Raw genomic sequence first — 11,526 nt, 5'->3', positions numbered from 1 at the left:
AAAAAGCTTCTTTACAGGCTTGTTTAAAAACTCTTTCCCGGCATCTGACTGCAGCTTTCTGGGTGCCCTTCCTGATTGGAATATACTTTGGAAAGCACTGCCAACCCCTCGTCCAGACTTATCGGTTAAACAGACTGCCCAAGCATATTTGGAAAGTACATCGATTACCGTTAAAATAAATTTTGTGCCGCTGTTTTCAGAGGCAAATCCTGATAAATCCACAAGGTCAGTCTGCCATTGGCAATCTATGCAGGAAACTATTATAGCGTTCCTGGAGAATTTTATTCTTGCAGGCTTATGCAGGGTATAAGCTTCTTGACCGGAAAGCCATGTCTTGACTTGCCTCAAGGTTAAGTTTTTAAAGCGTTTCCTCCCAGCCTCAAATAGGGGTTTTACTCCACCATAGCTACCTGGACCTTCCGGCGTATAATACAGTTCCTTTAGTACATTTTCACACTTCATTCTGCACCGTTCAAACCTTACAATAAACACACTGCGGTTTAGCACAAACCTTTTATTTGTAATTTAGACGCAATTATCATCACGTTCATTTACAGAATAATATCCTTCATCATTACTATCATTACCGGGGTCATCTGTATCATCAGTATCTTCATTCTCTGTAGGCATTGTACATATACAATTCGATGCGCCACAATCACATTCTATATAGCAGTCATTTGGAGTATCTCTTTTGAGATCAATCTGTAGACAGCATGGACAATCAGACAGAGACGGGGCTAGGTAATATCCGGGGTACCCACCTGTTTAAAAATGCAAAAATAATCCATTAGTAAAACCCTCTTTAACTCTCCTTTTATTATATAATATTAATGGCAGCATGCATAGTAAAAAGACAATTCATTTACCTAGATCGACCTCTGCATCCTCTTCATCACTTGAGACGTTTGTTATTAAGGAGGCGCCGGCATTATAGCTATACCCCGGAACAGAACCTGGAAAATGTATTTAGCCATTAGCAATCACATTGTTAACGGTGGGGTTATTGCGCTTTACACATTTGAACACATAACAGGTTTTTACTTACGCGGTATGGCCTCATCTTCACGACACGCCATCTCCCGCACGTTACAACAGGGCAAGCGACATTCAGACAAGGTAGACCAGGAGTAGTCCGGGGTTTCATCACGAACATCACAGCTCATCTTATGGAAATCTTTCCAAAGAGATTGTGTCGCCAACCAAGATGCAGCAGGTTCTACACCCTTTTTATTATTTCCTTCACAAGTTCCCATGACGCTGTTAAAATAGATCTACGCTTTAAAGTTTCCGAGTTGTCTGTGGCCACGCGCATGCTCTATAGCACGAGCTTACAGGTCATGTCCAGACATGCCCACAATACACATACCTAATACATCAATCTGTTCTGGCCAGTCAGAAACGCTTCGCTTTTGCTGTAAGGTTAGAATAAATTTTATTAAATCTCTGCTATGAACGGTTACGCGTACATATGAATTCGAGGGAGTTGCAAATGCCAAAATATAAGTCTTTAGATTTTTACAAAGGTAAAAAACCAGCTGTGGGCTTTAAAAGGCCTGTGGTTTTTCCCCCCTACATTCAGGGAAAATGTTTTTAAAATTGCCTGGTTTAAATGCAAACCCTGGAAGCCTTTTAGGTGATCCTTTTTCCCCCCCACCCCCAGCTTTTGAGGTATTGATTTTTAAAACTCCACAAAAATTAAAAGCATCATTAGGCTAGAATGATTAGAAATAAAAAGCTTTTTTTAATTATCACCCCCCCAAAAGCAGGGTTTTGTTTCCCAAAAACACAGGTCTCTGTGTTTCTTTTGGATTTGCACGTCCATGGAATTAGTCTAGGGCTAATGTAATCAAGTACACAGAAGCTTGACCGCCACATGTTTGTTGATGGGATTAGGTTTGGCAAGCACCATCTGGAAATAGGGCTATCACCTTATATCACCCCTTATCTGCTAGGGTTACCCATGCTTATTTTGATGGGGTTGGGCAGACACGTCATATCCGGCTAGGGTTATGGCCTTGTGAGTCCTGTACCATGAGGGGTGGGGTGTGGATTATGCACGTCACTTCCGGGGAGGAGGGGTGCGAACGTCACTTCCATTTATGGGCATGGCCTGGTGACGTAATCAGCACGTGGCTTTGTTTACTTTGATGACGTCACTGATCAAAACTACTGATAAGATCCATTAAAAGTTTGTATGTACTTATACTACTAGCCTGATTAGGAAATGTAATAATTTTTTTTCATTTATTTTCAAGGAATACTAAATAGATATGTTCTTCCTACTCACAGTCTGTTATGGCAAATACTGTATTGATTAACAAATGTTCAGTTAATCCAGTTAAAAACACCACACCTCCTGTCCCGCTCAGTGCTTTGATTGCACCTTTGAAATGGTAGCACTTCGGAACTATAATGCACAGTTCTCAAGAGACAATATGACATTAAAATGGAAGATCGGCTTCCCGCGAGTCATTAACCAGGATAACTTTTGAAAACAAACTATAGCTGCATTAGAATGATAGAGATGTTCACTAATTAATTTTAGGAAAGCTCTGTTAATATAAATCATAAATGATGAGAATTACTGATGTTTGTTACACAGGCTCTATCTCTTTGTCCTCTTAAGAGGATGGGAAAATATTTCACTTTTTTAAAGAAAACTGATTTGAAATAGCATCTATCTTTCTGTCTTTTCACTTTGGGCCAGAAGTAACTCACTGGCCACTAAAAACAAGTTTTTTTGATGACCAAGTACACAGTACAAATATTTATTTCCTTACTTAGCCAAAGAAGCTTTAAACATACACACATATAAAATAATATAAAAATCGACATAATATTTATTATTTACCGTATATACTTGAGTATAAGCCGACTCGAGTATAAGCCGAGACCCCCAATTTCACCCCCAAAAACTGGGAAAAGTTGTTGACTCGAGTATAAGCCGATCCGCCGTTCTGCATGCCTCGGAGGCTGGATCCGCGCTCTGCAAGCCTCTGCCGCCAGCAGAGGCTCGATCCGCCATTTTGCAAGCCTGAATACACAGGAATACCCTGTGTGGCCGCGGCTCTCGGGGAAGCCCTGGCTGTCCGCTTCCTCACTCCACGCTGCCATTCGGGGCCCGCGCGTTCCCCGGGCAAATCGCGGCGCCCAGCAGGCGAGGAAACACGCCCGTTCCAGTCGCCCCCCCTTCCCTCAGGAGACGCGAAGCAAGTGACCGCCCGGAGCTTACCGAGGACTTGCGCGCAGCCGAGGCTTCGGTACTTCCAGGATCGCGCGCACCTCTCCCAAGCCGCCGCCGTCCGGAGACCTGCCGAAGTTTGGGGAGGTTTGGGGAGGTACGCGCGCACCTCCCCAAACCTCCCCAAACGTCGGCAGGTCTCCGTTCCTCCGCGCAGACCTGCCGACGTTTGGGGAGGTTTGGGCGCCTCCCCAAACCTCCCCAGGTCTCCGTTCCTCCTGCCGAAGTTTGGGGAGGTTTGGGCGCCTCCCCAAACCTCCCCAGGTCTCCGTTCCTCCGCGCAGACCTGCCGACGTTTGGGGAGGTTTGGGCACCTCCCCAAACCTCCCCAGGTCTCCGTTCCTCCTGCCGAAGTTTGGGGAGGTTTGGGCGCCTCCCCAAACCTCCCCAGGTCTCACTATACACATTCACCCAGAAGTGACTCCCTCTGTCCTGACAGGGGATTATTCCCCTCCAAGTACATCTAGAATGGTAGTCAAAAGAATTGTTAAGTAGTTTTTACCTTTCACAAATCTCTTTCAACTTCTTTAGTTGATTGCTTTGGCATTTTTCTGCTACATCTGTTAGCTTTTGTATAAGCTTAGGAGGGGGAAAAAACAGATATGTCATAGACTGTACCAGCCACACATTCTGTTGATAAGTATTGCACAGATAGTCTTCAGGTTGTGACCCTAATGGAGACTGCCATTAAATAATGTTAAATGAACTGCCTCAAGTAATGACCAGCCATACGTATTCTCCTCAGTGCATTCATTAAAGAGTGCACTGGTCATTAATTGAGGGTGGGGGAGATCCTGGGAGGCCTAATGCAAGCACCAGCCCGCCTGCCTCAGGTCTCCCCCACCCCCAGATACTGGGCTTCAGCACAGCTGGCTGTCTTGCCAAAGAGAAACATCTGGGAAGGAAAACCCTGTCTTACCTCTTTCCCAATTCTGCCTCTGCCCTTCCTCCTACCAAGGTGTTCTGGGACTAGTTCCCTAGCCTTTTGGAGCTTTTGGTGTTCGCCCATCAGCTGTCTACGGGGAGGCAACAAAGCTGCCTCTCTAGGCTTTGAGAAAAGGCCCCTTGCACAAAAGACAGCTTCAGGACGAGCTTCCAAAAACCCTTTCCTTCCTTAACGCCCTCCCCACCTTCCCCCAGAAAGCCATATTTCTTTTTTTTTTTATTGAAAATTTTTATTGAAGTTACAATATTATCCCCTCCCCAACCCACCCCAGAACCCCTCCCCCTCCCCCATATTTCTTCAATAACAAAAACATAAAAAGCTGGTTGGGATGTACTCGCTGATTTCCCCCCCCCTTTTTTTAGATGCTAAAACTAAACTCTCCCTCTGCCTTCCAACCAATATCCCTTTTTAAAATCTTACCTTGGCTCCAGATGGAAGAGTAGAGGAACTAAGCTAGTAAGGAGAGAATTTTTTTCTGCAACTTTTTACTCCTGAAGTAGTAGTAGTAGTAATAGTAGTAGTAGGAATAATAATAATAAATCCCTAAAAGTTGTGCCAGAAAATGGAGGACGCTGGGTCTTTGCAAGTTTTAGCTGTCTGTCAGACTGCCTGAAAAGGGCGGCCTTCAGGCAGCCAGGCGGACAGCTAAAGCTTGCAAAGACCCAGCGTCCTCCATTTTCTGGCATAACCTTCGGAGATTACTTTAAAAAAAAAAACAAAAAAAAACTTCAGAGGAAAAACAGCTGCAGAAACATTTTGTCTCCTTGCTGGCTTGGTTCAGGCAGCCAGGCGGACAGCTAAAGCTTGCAAAGACCCAGCGTCCTCCATTTTCTGGCATAACCTTCGGAGATTACTTTAAAAAAAAAAACAAAAAAAAACTTCAGAGGAAAAACAGCTGCAGAAACATTTTGTCTCCTTGCTGGCTTGGTTCATCTACTCTTCAGCCAGGAGGGAGTCCAAGGCCTAGAGAAGGAGAGCTTTGCAGCATCCCTATGGACAGCTGATGGGCAGACAGCTGAAAGAAGCAGGCAGGCAGGGCGCGGAGGAACGGAGACCTGCAGGTCTCGGACGGCGGTGGCTTGGGAGAGGTGCGCGCGATCCCGGAAGCACCAAAGCCTCGGCCGCGCACAAGTCCTCGGTAAGTTTTTTTTGTTGACTGGAGTATAAGCCGAAGTGGAATTTTTCAGCCCAAAAAGTGGGCTGAAAAATTCGGCTTATACTCAAGTATATACGGTATTCTTTTCTTTTGAATATATTTTTGTTAAAAACAATAAGTATACATAGATTGGAATATAGCTTATAATTAATGTGTTTGTTATTTTTCCCCAGATCAAAATAAGCAAATCAGTGAATAAAATATTATAGTGAACAACAGAAAAAAATGGGGACAAACTTTACCAGTTATGAACTAGGCCTTACATGTACTAAAACAGGGGTGTCAAACTCAATTTCATTGAGGGCCACATCAGCATTGCGGTTGCCCTCAAGGGACTGGGTGGGTGTGGCCTGGGTGGGCATGGCCTACTGGGTGGGTGTGGCTAGAGTGTGTATGGCCTACTGGGTGGGCGTGGCCAGCTCTATATCATTCGCATCAAGGGTGCCTATGGGGGCCTGGGCAGGAGTGGGACAGATCTGAGGGTCTCTGGCAGGCGGAGGGTCTCTGGGGCAGGGCCAAGGCAGTGGGGCCATTCCCTCACTGTTTCCAGGATGGCTTCACAGGCCACATGAAACCACTTTGCGGGACTAGTACTAGTAACGCCAGAAAGAATGAAGCGACTGGGCCAAAGCCGAAAGGATGCTCAGCTGTGGATGTGTCTGGTGGTGAAAGGAAAGTCCGATGCTGTAAAGATTTTTTCTCCATAGGAACCTGGAATGTAAGATCCATGAATCAAGGAAAGCTGGACGTAGTCAAACAAGAGATGACAAGACTGAACATCGACATCTTAGGTATCTGCGAACTAAAATGGACAGGAATGGGTGAATTTAATTCAGATGACCATCAGCTATACTACTGTGGGCAAGAATCCCTCAGAAGAAATGGAGTAGCCTTCATAGTCAATAAAAGAGTAGGAAAAGCAATACTGGGATACAATCCCCAAAATGACAGAATGATCTCAGTTTGAATCCAAGGCAAACCATTCAATATCACAGTAGTCCAAGTCTATGTCCCAACCACCAGTGCTCAAGAGGATGAACTTGACCGGTTCTATGAAGCCCTACAGCACCTTATAGAACTAACACCAAAAAATGATGTCCTTATCATCATGGGGGATTGGAATGCTAAAGTAGGAAGCCAAAAGATAACTGGAATAACAGGCAGGTTTGGCCTTGGAGTACAAAATGAAGCAGGGCACAGGCTGATAGAATTTTGTCAAGAGAATACGATGGTGATAGCAAACACTCTTTTCCAACAACCCAAGAGACGGCTCTACACATGGACATCAACAGACGTTCAACACAGAAATCAGATTGGCTATATGCTCTGCAGCCAAAGATGGAGAAGCTCTATACAGTCAGTAAAAATGAGACCAGGAGCTGACTGTGGCTCAGACCATGAGCTTCTCATTGCAAAGTTTAGGCTTAAACTGAAGAAAGTAGGGAAAAGCACTAGTCCACTCAGGTATGAATTAAATCATATCCCTGTTGAATATACAGAAGAGGTGACAAATAGATTTAAGGAATTAGATCTGATAGACAGAGTGCCTGATGAACTATGGACAGAGGTTTGCAACATTGTACAAGAGGTAGCAACTAAAAGCATCACAAACAAAAAGAAATGCAAGAAAGAAAAATGGCTGTCTGAGGAAGCTTTACAAATAGGTGAGGAAAGGAGGGAAGCGAAAGACAAGGGAGAAAAAGAAAGATACGCCCAATTAAATGCAGAATTCCAGAGAATAGCTAGAAGAGATAAGAATGCCTTCTTAAATGAACAGTGCAAAGAAATAGAAGAAAACAATAGAATAGGGAGGACCAGAGATCTTTTCAAGAAAATTGGAGAGATGAAGGGAACGTTTCATGCAAAAATGGGCATGATAAAGGACCAAAATGGCAGGGACCTAACAGAGGCAGAAGAGATTAAGAAGAGGTGGAAAAATTACACAGAAGAACTGTACAAGAATGAGCTTAACGTCCCTGATAATCACAATGAGGTGGTCACTGACCTTGAGCCAGACATCTTGGAATGTGAAGTGAAGTGGGCCTTAGAAAAGCTGAGCAACAACAAAGCTAGTGGAGGTGACAGTATTCCAGCTGAGCTATTCAAAATCTTAAAAGTCGATGCAGTAAAAGTGCTACACTCAATTTGCCAGCAAATTTGGAAAACTCAACAGTTGCCCTGCCTATTTAACTTATATGCAGAGCATATCATGAGAAAGGCAAGGCTAGATGAATCAAAAGTTGGAATTAAAATTGCCGGAAGAAATATCAACAACCTAAGATATGCAGATGATACCACTCTAATGGCAGAAAGTAAAGAAGAACTAAAGAGCCTCTTGTTGCCGGTGAAGAAGGAGAGTGCAAAAGTTGGGTTGAAACTTAACATTAAGAAAACCAAGATCATGGCATCCGGCCCTCTCAATTCCTGGCAAATATATGGGGAAGAAATGGAGGTAATGACATATTTTATTTTCCTGGGCTCCAAGATCACTGCAGATGGGGACTGTAGCCAAGAAATTAAAAGACGCTTGCTCCTCGGGAGGAAAGCCATGGCAAATCTAGACAGCACACTGAAAAGCAGAGACATCACCTTGTCAACAAAAGTGCATATAGTCAAGGCTATGGTCTTCCCAGTTGCAACGTGTGGCAGTGAAAGCTGGACCATAAAAAAGGCTGAGCGCCAAAGAATTGAGGCCTTTGAACTATGGTGCTGGAGAAGACTCCTGCGAGTCCCTTGGACTGCAAGGCGATCAAACCGGTCAGTCCTAGAGGAGATCAACCCTGACTGCTCTTTAGAAGGCCAGATCCTGAAGCTAAAACTCAAATACTTTGGCCACCTAATGAGAAAAAAGGACTCACTGGAGAAGAGCCTAATGCTGGGAAAGATTGAGGGCAATATAAGAAGGGGATGACAGAGAATGAGGTGGCTGGATGGAGTCACTGAAGCAGTAGGCGTGAGCTTAAATGGACTCCAGAAGATGGTAGAGGACAGGAAGGCCTGCAGGAACATTTTCCATAGGGTCGTGATGAGTCGGACACGACTTCGCAGCTAACAACAACAACAACTCCCTAGTTTTGAACTCTTAGACATGGATTAGAGAGACTATATGTCCCAAAACTAAATTAAGCTTATCATCTTCAGTTTATGGTTTCAAGCAAAAGTTCACATGCCCCACCCTGCTTTGTATTTTCCCTTCTCATTGTGTTGTGCACAATGACTATTCTTTCAATAGATGACTAAATAATTCACTCTTAATCTTAATATGTTATATTTAGCCTGTGATTCCACTGACGAATGAAGAATCAAATAGCATCTTATCAGGCAGCAAAATCAAACACCTAAATATGGAGAGCAACAATATATGATTCTGTGTGCTGAATAGATAATTCTCTCTATATTGAAATTTTCTTTGGAAACCTATTTTCTTGAGGGGAAAAAAGAATTATTGCTTTCTTCCTTCTCTTCTTTTTTTTACATCTGCTAACATGTTTGAATCTTCTGATTTGTCCTCACTTATTGTTTATAATAGCTTTTTTCATTTATTATTGACTTTCAATTTAACATTAATTTTCAACACAAATGCTGATTAAAATTTTATCAAGCCATGCCTGTTGGTTTCCTGCTGCAACTATGGCGTTGCTATAGCAACCAAAGGCAGTAAGTTTATGCATAGCTGTAAAAATGTAATAACTGCTACAATTTGTTCTGCATTGTGTATATATCAGTAATCAATCCTATAGGCAACTGACTCTAAAGGTTCTCATCTCTCTAGCCTCCTATTTATTATGCAGTGAGCTTTCAAATTTTCTGGGAAGATCTTGTTTTCAGCCATGATTCTGGTTGTATCCAAATCCAGATAGGAATATTAAACAAGAATAACTCTGACCTCTATGGAGACAACAACCATATCAGAGCCATGTTGGGGCAAAGCAGTCAGCAACATTTAAAACAACTAGAGTAACCAGAGCAAATGAAACATTTAAATGTGGATGATGTCTGTAATACATGTTAAAGAATGAAGGGGGGACTTCCACTGCCTGATCATATCTACCATTTGGATTGTGTTGACTCTCCTGTGGACATCTCTGAGCCATGCAGAATCGTTCAAATATCTCTGTTCCCAATTGTTCTTCATGTATGTATGTATGTATGTATGTATGTATGTATGTATGTATGTATGTAAGTATGTATGTATTAGTGGTAGAAGAGGTTGCAATAAAATTAACTTCAGAAAAAGTTTATCATTGCCAGTTAAGCAATCATGGCAAAGGAAGCTGGGATATAAACTGGGGAAAATAGAGGCTCCCAACTAGTATATCTGCTAAGCTACCCATGGTAATTCTCTTTCTTATGGTTTGGTATGTTATGCTAGCTACAGTTTGGAAAAACAGGATGTACAATTTTAAAAGAAACACAATCTTCTACTCTTAATACCATTGCTGAATAATAATGGTAGCACTTACGGTATATAAAACTGCAGAGTAGGCAGAGACCTTCCTATAAGTTATCTCAATAATTCTTAGAGCAATCTTTCACTGACTGACAACATGATTTAGATTTCTGCACTATAAAAATATAATGCAGTGCTTAAATGCTGGCCATCTACCTAAGAGCATTTTTGCTGATAAAATAGGTTGGATAGAACAGAAAATAGAATAGAGGTTTCCTGCCTCATTATACAAAGCTAATAGATAGGAGGCAGGCTTCTGACCAAAAAAGAGAGACCTAAACTTGTTTTTGTTTTCTTTTTTTAATATCTTTCTGATCGAATTAAATTCAACATAAAAAGCAAGGGTAGAGATAGCAACACCTCTCCTCCGTGCGCTGCACTGGCTTCCGGTTGCCTTCCGAGTGAAGTTCAAGGTGCTAACAATGACATACAAAGCCCTACATGGCATGGGTCCGGACTACCTACGGGAGCACCTTCTGCCAATGTCAACACCCCACCGTCCTGTGCGCTCCCACAGAGAGGGCCTCCTCAGGGTGCCACCACTCAAGGAATGTCGGCTGGTGGCCCCCAGGGGGAGGGCATTCTCAGTGGGTGCGCCAGCCCTCTGGAACTGCTTACCAACTGAAATCCGGATGGCCCCCGACCTCCGCACCTTCCGGCGCGACTTAAAAACTTACCTTTTCCAGCAGTCCGGCCTGGCCTGATAGCTCTAATTGGGGTCCCAGTTTGTTTTGACTATTGTTTTTTCAGTATTGTTTCATTATGTTTACCTACCTTACTCTGTACACCGCCCCGAGTCCCTCGGGAGAAGGGCGGTTTATAAAAACAAATAAATAAATAAATAAATAAATAAATAAATAAATAAACTTTCATCATAACTTATGCTGTTACCAGCTCAGTCTCCATTAGCACAATAATGCAGATTAGCACAAAAAATGTTTCTAATATTGCTCCTAACTTTGTAATTATGATGGTTCTCCATGTACAATTAGAAGTTCTCAAGCCATCTGTTAAGTCATCTTCATTAACAGACTTAGGACAAGAGGACAACAATTCTTAAGGTTCAAATCATGATGAAAAAACCCCCTGCTCCAATAGGATATTCCTGGGAATATCCAAGTCTTTTTAGGACCTCAATAATGAAATTATGGTCTGCTTAAATTTTTTTGGACTACCATGTCCATTGCCTCATTTGAATAAAATCTTCAGATTTGTCTATGAAGCCTTGCATGGTTGACACAGGGGCCCACACAACTATGGGGCTGGCTAAGCCCATGAGGACCCCACCACCTGTATTTAAAAATTGCTAATCCTCCATCTTGGTATATTTTTGAAATTTTATAATGTTGTTCTATAATTTTACATTTTAACTCTAAATTATTCAGATTTTAGTGTTTATTTTTACTGAGTAAATTGTACACCATCCGAAGGAGATGAGTGGTTAAGAAATACGAAATATAAATAAATAAAATCTTACAAACTGCAAAAGTCAATACCCAACATTTTAATCATGAAAATGCCATGATAAGGATTGTTGTATTTTCTTTAAATAATGCTATTAATAATTTCTCATTTTTAATTATGGTGTGGGTGTGTATAACATTTTATAAATTTCTCCCTTTATTATTATCACAAATAGTCCTGTGTGTACCAAAATATCACCCAAACAATATGAGATGATTGTTAAACCATAGAGTTCCTTTCTAAAGCCCCATTCCAATTAATTTTAT

The 11,526-nt window shown here is 42.3% G+C and overlaps 1 long non-coding RNA gene across 1 annotated transcript; it reads right to left on the bottom strand.

Moving 5' to 3' along the window:
- Positions 1-508: 508 nt before the first annotated feature.
- On the bottom strand, positions 509-1,491 carry LOC308664698. The gene is made up of 3 exons (XR_014025727.1): positions 1,049-1,491; positions 870-956; positions 509-764 (listed from the first exon to the last, which is right to left on the bottom strand). It is a non-coding gene; the product is annotated as an uncharacterized lncRNA (long non-coding RNA).
- Between the last annotated feature and the right edge of the window lie 10,035 nt (positions 1,492-11,526).

Source organism: Vipera berus, assembly GCF_964194415.1.
Source record: "Vipera berus genome assembly, chromosome: 3".
Lineage (NCBI taxonomy): Eukaryota > Metazoa > Chordata > Lepidosauria > Squamata > Viperidae > Vipera > Vipera berus.
Note: the sequence above shows the minus strand (reverse complement) of the source record. Positions and strands in the feature narration are given on the sequence as shown.